The following is an 11848-nucleotide window of genomic DNA, read 5'->3' on the forward strand; positions in this document are numbered from 1 at the left end:
TGCCAAATTCACCTGGCATAATAGAAGAGTTGGTTCCCACCGGATGACTTGCAAGCTTGACAGAGCCCTCGTTAATGAACCATAGCTGGACTCCTACCCTTCCTCCCATGCTTGCTTTAACCTCCCTGGGATCTCTGATCATAGCCCCATCTCCTTCCATGTCCTCCCTTTCCGCTCGTTCGGGCCCAAACCTTTTAAATTCTTTGATATGTGGATCTCTCACCTGGATTTCCACCAGCTCATTTACTGTGTCTGGAACATCCCCATCTTCGGCTCTCTCTCCCCCTCTTTGCTTTTGCCAAAAAGCTCAAGAATGTCAAAGCCACCCTCAAACTTTAGAATGCCTCCACCTTTGGGAACATCTCCTCTAATGTGGCCATCGGTCGGGAAAGGCTTCTCTCCATTCAATCCAGGCTCCAGCAGGATATCCTCAACCCTGCCCTGCTTGAGGAATAAAAAGTGGCTGCTTCTGATCTTTCCTTACTCCTCGAGCAAGAGGAGCGCTTTCTCCACCAAAAAGCCCTCATCAAATGGCTTGAGCTTGGAGACTCCAATTTGTCTTATTTCCATCGCTCCCTTAAAGCCAGAAATAATGCCAACACCATCCCCATGCTCATTTCCTCCTCTAGAAATGAACTCCACTCCCCCGACCTCATTAAAACTGAGGCTACTTCTCATTTCCAGAGAATCTTCAGCTCCCCTCCCTCCCCCATCCCCCCCAATCTCCTTAATAAGTTTGTCCCTGATGAACTCCTTCCCCTCCTCCAATCCATCCCTTCTGATGATGAAATCTTATCGGCCATCCTCTCCCACAAAGCCAATAAAGCCCTGGGCCCTGATGGCTTCAACATAGGATTCTTCTTCTCCTGCTGGAATATCATTCGGGATGACCTCATTCTTGCGATGAGAAGCTTCAACCCTAACCAAATTGGTGGGATCAACACCTTCCTCTGCCTTATCCCCAAGAAAAATTGAGCGGTTTCCATGAATGATTTCAAACCCATGTCTCTCTGCAATTTTCTCTACAAATTCATTGCCAAAATCCTCGCCAACAGGATTCAGAAAATCATCGATTCTCTTGTTAGCTCCAACCAATCTACCTTTATCGCGAGGAGGAGCATAGTTGACAATATTATCCTATGTCATGAGGTTGTTAGGGGCTTTGATCGTAAGAACCACTCCCCAAGCTGCCCTCCTCAAGATTGACATCCACAAAGCCTTTGACATGATAAGGTGGGATTTCTCCAACGTCCTTCTTCAAATGGCTTTCCCTGCATCCTTTGTCCACTGGATCAGTACTCTAATTCTTCCCCCCGCTTCTCTGTCCTTCTGAATGGTAGCCCCGGCTCGTTACTTTCCCTCTGGCCATGGCATCAGGCAGGGATGCCCCCCTTTCCCCTCTCCTTTTCTCCCTCTCCCTTAAAGTTCTTTCCCACTCTATCCAGTCAACCACTAACATTCATCTCATCTCCCCTATTCCCAAATGTAAAGCCCTCCTCTCCCATTTGGCTTTTGTTGATGATATTATGATCTTCTCCAAGGCCGATCCCATCTCCATCTCCACCATCATGGATACCCTCCATACTTTTGAATCCCTTTCGGGCCTCAAAATCAATCACCTAAAGTCCAACATCTTTCTCTCTGGTGTCTCCTCTGAGGCCAAGGAAACCCTCTCTAGCTTATCAGGCATTCCTCAAGGTTCCCTCCCTGTCAAATACCTGGGGTTCCCCCTCATCTCTTCCAGGCTCTCAGCCCACCACTGTACCCACTTGTGGACCATCTCAGGAAAAAGCTGCAGCTTTGGAAAGGCAAGCTCCTCTCTTTTTCTGGCCATCTCACCTTGATCAGATTGGTCCTCCAATCTATGTACCTCTACTGGTCTAGGACCTTCATCCTCCCCACTTTGGTGATTAAATCTTTTGAAGGTCTTCTCTGCTCCTTTCTCTGGAAAGGATTGGACTCTTCCAGATTCCTTAGGCCTCTCAGCTGGAAGGTCTACCTCCCCAAATCTAAGGGAGGCCTTAGGATTAGGAGAATTAAGGTTGTTAATTCGGTTGGCGTCCTTAAACTTACCTAGAAAATTGTGTCCATGCATAATAGCATCTAGGTTCATAGTTTTTAAGGCGCTAGTAGGGTCGCCTTACCAGTGCCTTGGTGCTAATGCGGTCTAGAGATGATAAGGTAGTGCTCTGCCTTACGTGAAGTGGCTATGGCGGTCGCCTTATAGCATAAGGTGCTATAAGGCGTCTTATGACGACTTATGACAAAGGCAGTCGCCTTATGGGGGTTTTTTTTTTAAAACACAGTTTTAAAATTGTTTAATGAAGATTCCAAATTAAATTTTCTCATTGGCAAGTGTATAAGTTTTGATGCACATGTGATGCATTGGATCAAAAACTTTATAACTTAAAAGACAAAACCCAAATCGCATCTCTGTCTCCACTCCAAATCGCAAAACCCCAAAGCCGACGGCCTCACTCCCTCGTCCCTCCTCCTTCGATTCTTCTTCGGCAACTTCTCCGGCAACTATTATTCTCCTCCGGTAGCCTTCGGCGACTTCCACTCTCTCCAGGTATGTTATTGTTTATTTTTCTTTTCTTTGTGTGCTTTTTTTTTCTCCCTTCTTCTTCCTTCTTCTTCCTTCTTCTTTCATCTTCATCATACACCATACGGTGAGACTTGAGAGTCGTTACATGAGAGTCGTACGACTGTAACGACTCTCAATTCTTTAACAATTTTTTTTTCTTCCTACGGTGAGACTTACGACTCTCAGGTAACGACTCTCAAGTCTTTGACAGTTTTTTTTTTCTTTTTTTTTTTTTCTTCCTACGGTGAGTCTTACGAGTTACGACGCTGTGTGTTTTCTCCCTTCTTCTTCCTTCTTCTTTATTTTTAATTTTGCTTTAGACTTTTAGTGATAATAATTGTATTCAGAGTTCTGGCTTATTCTTTCCGATGCAATAAAGTTAGCTAACAGGCTTTTAGCAATTTTGCTTAAGTATTATTTTCACTTTTCAAGAAGATATGAAGTGGCTAATTGGTTATATTTAGACTAGAAATAGTTAATGATAGCTGCCAGCCTCTACTCCCTTAACACACACACACACTTTGATCTGTTATCTATAATTCTGTAATCTGTATACAATTCTCAGATATGTTATTGTTTATTTTTCTATGTTCAGTATGTTGAGTATTTTCTAATTTTTTCTTCCATTCTTCTCTAATCTGTCTTCTAATTTTTAGACTGAAAACTAGGAACTTGAATGGAGTTAGCTTCTGTATTCAACTGGATGAGTGGATTCTGATATTATCATGTTAATGTCTCCATGTGTTTTTTTTTCTTTCTTATTCCGTCTTCTCAATTTCTTATTATATGTTAATATATTATGATGATTGATGATTGATGATTGATGATTGCTGATTGCTGATTGCTGATTGATGAAAATGAACTTAGTTTATTCACTTTATTGATTTTTTTTCTTGATAAATATCTTACATTGGTATGAAGTATGAACCTTTAATATTTATTTAGCATATGAGTAATAAGATTCAACTAGGATTTGAGCCAAATAGATTGGTTTTATAAAAAAATTACACAGGAAAGCTTTAGTCAATAAGGCGACGCTTTATGCCCGCCTTATCGCTAAGGCTCTCCAAAAGACCCTCAAATGCCTCCATCGCCTTACCGTCTTAAAAACTATATTTAGATTGATTGGATTCACTCTGGTGTCCTCAAGCATAATTCTCTTTAGACTACCCCCTCCATTTCTAATGCTTCCTAGATCTGGAGGAAGATCCTTGAGCATAGGCCCATTGCACTCACTGCCATTTCGCACTCCATCGGCAATGGGAATTCTACTTTCCTTTGGAAAGATCCCTGGCATCCTCTGGGTATCCTTTCTCATCTTGTTACTCTCAGAGACATCTACTCCCCTGACCTCCCTGCTAATGCTCTGGTCTCCCCATCCTCTCTCCCAATGGTTGGTACCCCCTCCCCCCCCCTCTGGAGGATATTTGGTCTGCCCTCCCCCCTCTCCCCCTGGGCACAGAGGGAGAAATGACAAATGCATCTGGCTTCCCTCCTCCAATGGTACCTTCTCTTCTGCCTGGGCTTAGGCCCATATAAAGACATCTTCCCCGACTATCCTATAACATAGATTGGTTTGGTTTAAGGGACACAGTCCCCGCCACAGCTTTACCCTTTGGCATTGCCTATCCAATTATCTTCCCACTCAATCCTTCCTCATTCACCGTCTCATCCCCATGAACCCTTCTTGCTGCCTTTGCCCTTCAGGTGACGAAGATATTCCCCATCTTTTCTTCTCTTGCCCCTTCTCCTCCCTTATTTGGAAATCGGTCCTTTCTAAATGCTGGCCCAATCATAGACACATCCTCCCCTTCAATAGAGAATGCATTTACATTGACATGACATTCACTCGTCCTTCCATTTGTGACACCGTGGGAAAGCTGGCCTTCTGTGCTACTATTAACCATCTTTGGATGGAGCATAACATTCGTAGATGGTCCCCTAAATAGATCTCCGGACATGATTTGGAAAGCTATCTATTTCGATGTTACCTCTAAAGCCCAGAACCTTCATGCCTTTTGCCCCCACCCCATCCCCTTTACCTCGAAAAATTCCCACATCATCACTTCTTGGAACCTGCAGGTTGACCTCATTCACCCTCCTTGAGCTAGCTGATGGATGTTGTTCCCCCTCCCCCCATGGTTTAAAGTATCTCCAATACCGATACGATACCCTCTGATACGTATTTTAAATTTAGCCGACCAATACGATACACACCGATACGATACATAAAATTTTTAAAATCCTTTCGTATCGATATATCCTACGATACATACCAATATGAATCAATACACCACCGATACACATCGATACGATACGATATGATACGATATGCATCAATACGACTATGAAAAATATAAAATCGAGGTGAAATATACGTTTCGGTATGTATCGGTACGTATCGGTGAGTATTGGTATGCACCGATACAATGCGCTATGGTCATATAATGGCCCAGATAGGTAATTTTTCAGAAAAACACAATTTTGAGAGGTTTTTGTTCCAAAGTTGCTATCAGCCATATTTCTCTCTAACTAAAGTGGAAATCAAAGTTGGGAGAACAAGGATTTTACATTTATGGGACAACTACAAACCTTGAATTCTTAGTGCGATACCCTCAATTTAGTGTTTATGCATAATACATGTTATCAATAGTTTTTTTTAACAAATTCTTTATGCAAAAGTGTTTAAAATAATGTTTCCTATCCATTTATGTGTGTATCTTTAGCATATCTTAGCTTATCTCCAATACGATACGATACCCTCCGATACGTATCTTAATTTTGGCCGACCAACACAGTGACCGATACCGATACTTTAATCCTTGCTTCCCCCCCCCATTTTTTTGGTTGTTACTATTGCAACAATGCTGCTTTGTTTGTTTTTGCAGCTGCTTTGAGCTGCTTTTGCTTTTCTTTTGTGTTTCCCCTTGGGTAGGCTTTTCCCCGTTGGCTTAAGCCTTGCCCCCCCCCTTTTTCCTCCCTTGTATATTCTTCCCCTCTTGGTTATGAATTATTTTATTCATTTAAAAAAAAAATGTGACAGAGGATAATGTTTCACAACATAGTTATTAAGACGTCACCTTAGGCGCTAATGCAGTTTGGTTCGGCTAAGGCAAGCACACGCCTCTATGCATACCTGTAATGCGATGTCACTAAAGCAATGCCTTAGTGACTAAGGCGATGCCTTATTGCATAGGCGGGTCACCTTATGAGCAAATTTTATTACTTTTTTCATTTACATGTTTTATTTAAGATTCCATTTACTTGCTTGTTATTGGTAACGTATATTAGTTTTGTACATGTTGCAACCAAGGTTTAAGATCTCGCTCTCGCCCCCCATCTCAATGATCCAAAAAAGAGAGATCTAGTGAGATCTCGCCAAGATCATGTATTTTTTTCCCACTCGAGTCATTGGTTGGTCTCGATGGTTATATGGTCTTTGTAACCCCAAAAACTTGGTATTTACCCTATTTTAGGCAATCTAAACACAATGAAAAAATTAGTTTTTTAAAAATATAACCTAAAATGATACTTTGACTTCGTACCCATAGTAAGTAGTCTCTGACTCTTCGGACCCTAGGCTGGTACGCTCTATTCCACAATCAACACATGAGACGACAAAATCATAAGAATTTAAAAGGCCTCATAGATAATTACTTAATTGTTTAACAATTAACTTCGATGACTGATGACAATGATGAGTCACATTCACATATATTGAAAGTTTGAAATGACATAAGATAAGCCACATAACATAAGGTCAGTGTTATATGCATCATTTATTTAAACAGAAAAATATATTTACCTCCATAAATCCATAGATCAGCGTTATATGCATCACGCAATCACATATAAGAAAATCAGTGTAAACCAACAAGTATTGATGATGTTCCCATGAAAAAATGGGTTTGAGAAGATCTTTTTATCTAAAATGGTTTTTGAGAAGAAAAGTAACTCCAAATGTGGATGAGGAGGTAATATTCTCTACTCTTTAAGCTTCAATGAGTGTAGGGTAGTCATATCAAGGGGACCACCCCTTGATAGGGTAGTCATATCAAGGGGTAGTCATAGATGACTAAACTATTTGGACCACCCCTTGATATGGGTATATTTGACAATATTCGGGCCATTGCAAATGCAGTTGCAACATCTCCTTCCTCTTCCATGCGCTCAAAAGAACCGGTAGGAAAGAATGGTAAAACCAATAAAGGAAGCAACAAATAGCCGAGGCAGGGCGAATATGACAGAAAGCTGCTCAAAGATGACACCTGGGGAGCTAAAGGACGCCAAGAAGGCAACATGCTGACCTCGAATATCCTGTGCATTATTAATGAAAAGGTTTGGGAACCCATCATCAAAGCTCCTGAGACATGTAGAGAGACGTACCAATTATTCCTCTAAAATAATAGAAATAGCCACCAAAATAAATTTACACTGTTTTTTTTTTACAAAAAAAAGCTTGTCCTTGTGCCACTTGAAATGCTTTATCATGTCATGAAAAGCAAAAATTACTAAAGAAATGAGAAAAAAAATATATATATATATATATGCTATTTGTCCCTAGCCCATACATATGCTATTTTTCCTTCCAGTTAATATTGAGATCTTTCAATGTTTATTACATCTGGAGCCTTATATATATATATATATATATATATATCTAAGCACTAGATCTTCAACTTGGATTGGTGATCAGAGATCATTCAGGTTGTTGACCGCCAGCGCTGTAAAGACTGATGCGATCCCAGGTTCAAAAAACCCTCATTGGGTTCGCTATGGGCCCATCCAAATGCACAATAACCAATAGTAGCATATCAAAGGTAGAAAGAGGGAATGTGGTATAATTGTAATTAACCAGGATATTAGGGGGTACTAGTATGTAAAAGGACTAAGGACAAAATAAGTATCAGGATTTATTGTTTAGCGGCATACTTGGAACAAACACAAAATAAAGGATAAAGGAGAATAAGGGATAAAGGAAGGGATAATAATGGAATACAGAATTGGGGTTTGAAAGAAAACAGCCTAAGCACAAGGTTGTCTTCAACCTTCGGTCAAAAGAACAAGAGCGGAAACCAGGATCATTTCTTAGTGATAAAACTCCCTCCTATGGTCTCTGATTCGACCTGAAACTTTAAAAGAGAATCGATAATTCACAACCCTCGTAAGTGCACCCAACAACAGATCCGATGGTTCGGTTCTCACAAGTCACAACAATGGAAAACTGTGGGGGCAAAGGTTCTGAATCGTTTGGGTGGGGGAGAGGAACTCAAGCCCAAAATATCAAAGAGGAAGAAGAGGAGATGACGGAGAATTGAATCGAACCCACTTTATGTGGCTGTAACTGTCACTAGTTGCACAGGGAACAGGAACTAGAAAATAAAATTGCAGTAGTAAAGGAGGGGAACAATGGGGGGAGGGAAAGAAACAATGATGAACAAGAAGTAAGGGAGAGTCACAAACCAGACGCAACTGGTCATGGAAACCTCTGGAAATAGAGCAGGGGAAGAAGAAGGAAGAGAAGGGAAGAGAGAGAGAGGAGGTTGCACAAACAAAAGCCACATGGGCTTCTCAAACCAAATCATTCCATTATTCAAATCTGAGAACACGATTGTAGTTGCAGCATATATAAGGCGTTAAAACTCCTAAAATTAGAAACCAACTTCAAATAGGAAACTAAAATCAACTAAGAAACTACTACCTCCCTAGGCAGCTATCTCTTAACAAAGAAAATAAAATAAAATAAATAAGAGATTACATATCTTCTTAAGAAAATAAATGTCCAATTTATCTTACTAGACCCAACCAGATCCGGATCCGAATCTTGGTCTGGGATTTTTATCGAATCTAACCCCATCCTCATATGCAATATGACATCAATTCACCCAATGTTGAGAAAAACTCGTCTCGATTTTTGTCTAAGAGAATAATTAAAAGCACTTAAACGAGGCTAGCTGCTCCTTATTTGCAACTTGAAGAAAATCCAAAATAGGAAGCTTTGGGGTTGCATCCGTGTCTTGAAATATATGGGGAATAACAAACTCACTGAGATTTTTTTTTTTTTTCCTAACTATCAAAGAAAAAAAAAACTCAATGAGGAACATCCATCGCTGCAGTAGAGTCTGTTGTTGCTACACCCATGATCACCTCATCTCCCATTGCCATGTCTTGTTGTCCCATATCATATTGGTCTTTCCTCTTGTGTTGACCTTTACGGCTCTTCCTGTAGTTGCATTATTGGTGCCACTTTGACCAGCTTGAAGGAGTTATCACGTTGCAACACTTTCAAAACAAAATTGCATTGTAGATGAGAAGGCTTTAATATGCATATATTACTTCATGATTGAGAGCACCCTATCGATCATCCAACCGATGTCGGCCAACTCTAATGATATGTTTTGAAAAATCAAACACCTCGCAATAAGCACCATCAAAATTGAAAATTCAACAAAAATATCATCCTTAGACTCAGTGATGACCTCATTGGTCTCTAATAACATCTCCACCACATACCACAAGACGGAATTGTCGCTTTGCCCTTCATCGATGAATAACATAGAAATATTTCCATTGGACAAGCAAACCCTAGTCTTAAACACAAAGGAATTCATGGTCAGGTTTGCTCTAATAACAACTGATGGGATCCTGAGTTCGAAAAACCCTGTTTGGGTTCGCTAAAGGCCCACCCAGACACACAATAGCCAATAGGTGGAAAATAATGGCAGAACGGTAAATATATCAAGCAAGAGGGAATGCAGCAGCATTGTAATTAACCAGAATATTAGAGGACTAACCGACTAAGAACACAATAGGTATTAGGATTTATTGTTTAGGGGCACAATTGGAACAGACATAAAATTAAGAATAAAGGGGAGGGATAACAATGAGCCGATCCCATTAAGTTGGAATAAGGCTTTGGTTGTTGTTTGTTGTTGGAAACAATGGAAAACAGAATTAAGGTATAAAAGAAAACAACTCGTCCACAAGGTTGTCTTCAACCTTCAGTCGACGGAACAATGGCAGAAACCCGAATCGTTTTCTATTGATATATCTCTCTTAAACTGTTAAAATCAAGCAAAGTCCCTGAAATCTGATAGGGAGGTAGGAACAGAATCAGTCCAACAAATGGTTCGGTTCTCAAAACAGTGTTGCTAGTTACAAGAAACAGGAACAGAAAATAAAAGGAAAGGAATAATGGGGAAGGGAAAGAAAGAATGACGAACATTACCTAAGGGGGAGTTGCAGACCAGAAACGACTGGTCGTGGATACCTCTAGAAACAGATTAGGGGAAGAAGAAGGAAGATAAGGTAGGGGAGAGAGTGGACGACACATAAACACAAGCCACGCAGGCTTCTCAAACCAACAAGTCATTCCGTTATTCAAATCTGAAAATCCATGTGGTTACAGCATATATAGGAAATGAAAACTCCTAAAAATTAGAAACCAACTCCAAGTATGAAAATGAAATCAACTAGGAAACTACTACCCAAGGGGGAGTGGCAGACCAGAAGCAACTGGTCACCGATACCTCTGGAAACAGAGTAGGGTAAGAAAAAGGAAGAGAAGGTAGGGGATAGAGAGGAGGTCACACAAACACAAAGCCACGCAGGCTTCTCAAACCAACTCCATTGTAGTTACAGCATATATAGGAAATTAAAACTCCTAAAAATTAGAAACCAACTCCAAATACGAAACTGAAATCAACTAGGGAACTACTACCTCCCTACATAGCTATCTCCTACCAAAGAAAATCAAATAAAACAAATCAAAATTACATATTATCCTAAGAAAATAAATATCCAAGTTATCCTACTAGAACCAACCAAGTCTGGATCGAATCTTGGCCTAGGTTTTTTATCAGATTCGGCCCCGGTCCACAGAAGGGTACTGCATCAAGGACCCTTATTTATCTAATTTTTCTAATTAGAATAGCAGTCAAACCATTCAAAATTTAATGCTAATCACCATTTTCATTTTAATAGCATTGATCTTAACTCCCCAACCCAAAAAAAAAGGGACCCAGTAACCGATGTGATCATGGTCATCTAAGACTGCAAATGGAAACTATTGGTTCAAGACCCACCTTCATGCCCCAGCCTGTAACTCAGGCCGAAGTTACAGGAAAAAATTAGGGCAAGGGTTGTACATCAAGAGGAAAAGAAAAAGGAAATTCTTAAAGACAAAGCATGAAAGCCCAATGAGTCCACAGGAGATGCATTATTGATGAGTCCACAGGAGTAGCAATATTAAGAATCCAGGTTACAAAAGAAAAGAACACTTCCAGGATAAAATGGATGAATTTAAGAACCACGAGATATTACAGATAAAGTCTCATGAATATCAAACTTATGGGAAGAACCAAACAGACAGAAAATGAGAAGGCCCCAAGGAATGAGAATCAAGTAAATACAATTAAAGATATAAATTGAAAGAGAAAGGAAAGCGTCATACGAGTCACGAATTCTTCATGCAATTCCAGTTATTGATAATTCAGTTTTCAATAAAATGCAAGCCTTTTTAAAAAAGAGAATTTAGAAAAAAAAATAAAAATGGAACATTTCTTTATGAGACTAGGGAATACCCAGGATTAAAGAAAGAGAACCCAATCTCTGTTCACATTTCACAGCAGAAACAATCAAATGGTTTGATAGGAATAAAAAAACACAGTGAAAACTCATCTACTTAGAACATCGAGCAACCTATATTAAACGAACATTGAGAGGAAAACTAAATGATAAAACCAAAGACTAAAACATAACAAAGATAACCACAAGACTACCAAAAAGCAATGACATAAACTTGATAAAATGAAACCACCACCTGTTTATAGAAAACAATAAAGACATGCCTATTCATCTACATCAAACATCAAACATTACTACAAAACCCAACAAGAAAAATAAAAGATTAAACAAAAAACCCCAAAATCAGAATAATTGAAAGATATTATTCATCCAAACAAAAGAGTTATTGACATGCACCTTCATGAGAAAACATTAAAAAAAAAAAATTACAAATGGAGTTCATGGAAGAGATTGAGATAAGAGATAGAATGCAAACCTCCAATTTATAGATTGAAGTTTTATACAATCAGATTAAGCAGCGATTTTGCGGGCAAGTTCTTCAGACTCCACACAGTGAAGAGAAGCACTTGCTTTTTCGCCTTCTCCATCACTGCTACCGCCTAAAATCTTGAAAGCTGTTCGAGCATAATTTTCTATGACAGTAAAACCCTCCGTTGAGTCCGAACCGAAGGGAAA

At 39.7% G+C, this 11848-nt stretch overlaps 1 protein-coding gene across 2 annotated transcripts in view; it reads right to left on the bottom strand.

Moving 5' to 3' along the window:
* LOC122063599 (ribose-phosphate pyrophosphokinase 4-like) overlaps positions 1-11848 on the bottom strand; it is a 30226-nt gene extending 18378 nt beyond the window's left edge. Inside the window, exons 1-2 of one of the 2 annotated variants that reach the window (XM_042627302.1) lie at positions 11649-11848; positions 6895-6950 (exon numbers count right to left, since the gene is read on the bottom strand). The gene's annotated coding sequence lies outside the window, so the exon portion shown is untranslated. The remainder of the gene's footprint in view (positions 1-6894; positions 6951-11648) is intronic. The other variant, XM_042627301.1, reaches the window with a different exon arrangement.

The sequence above is a fragment of the Macadamia integrifolia genome, unplaced genomic scaffold, assembly GCF_013358625.1.
Source record: "Macadamia integrifolia cultivar HAES 741 unplaced genomic scaffold, SCU_Mint_v3 scaffold1374, whole genome shotgun sequence".
Classification (NCBI taxonomy): Eukaryota; Viridiplantae; Streptophyta; class Magnoliopsida; order Proteales; family Proteaceae; genus Macadamia; species Macadamia integrifolia.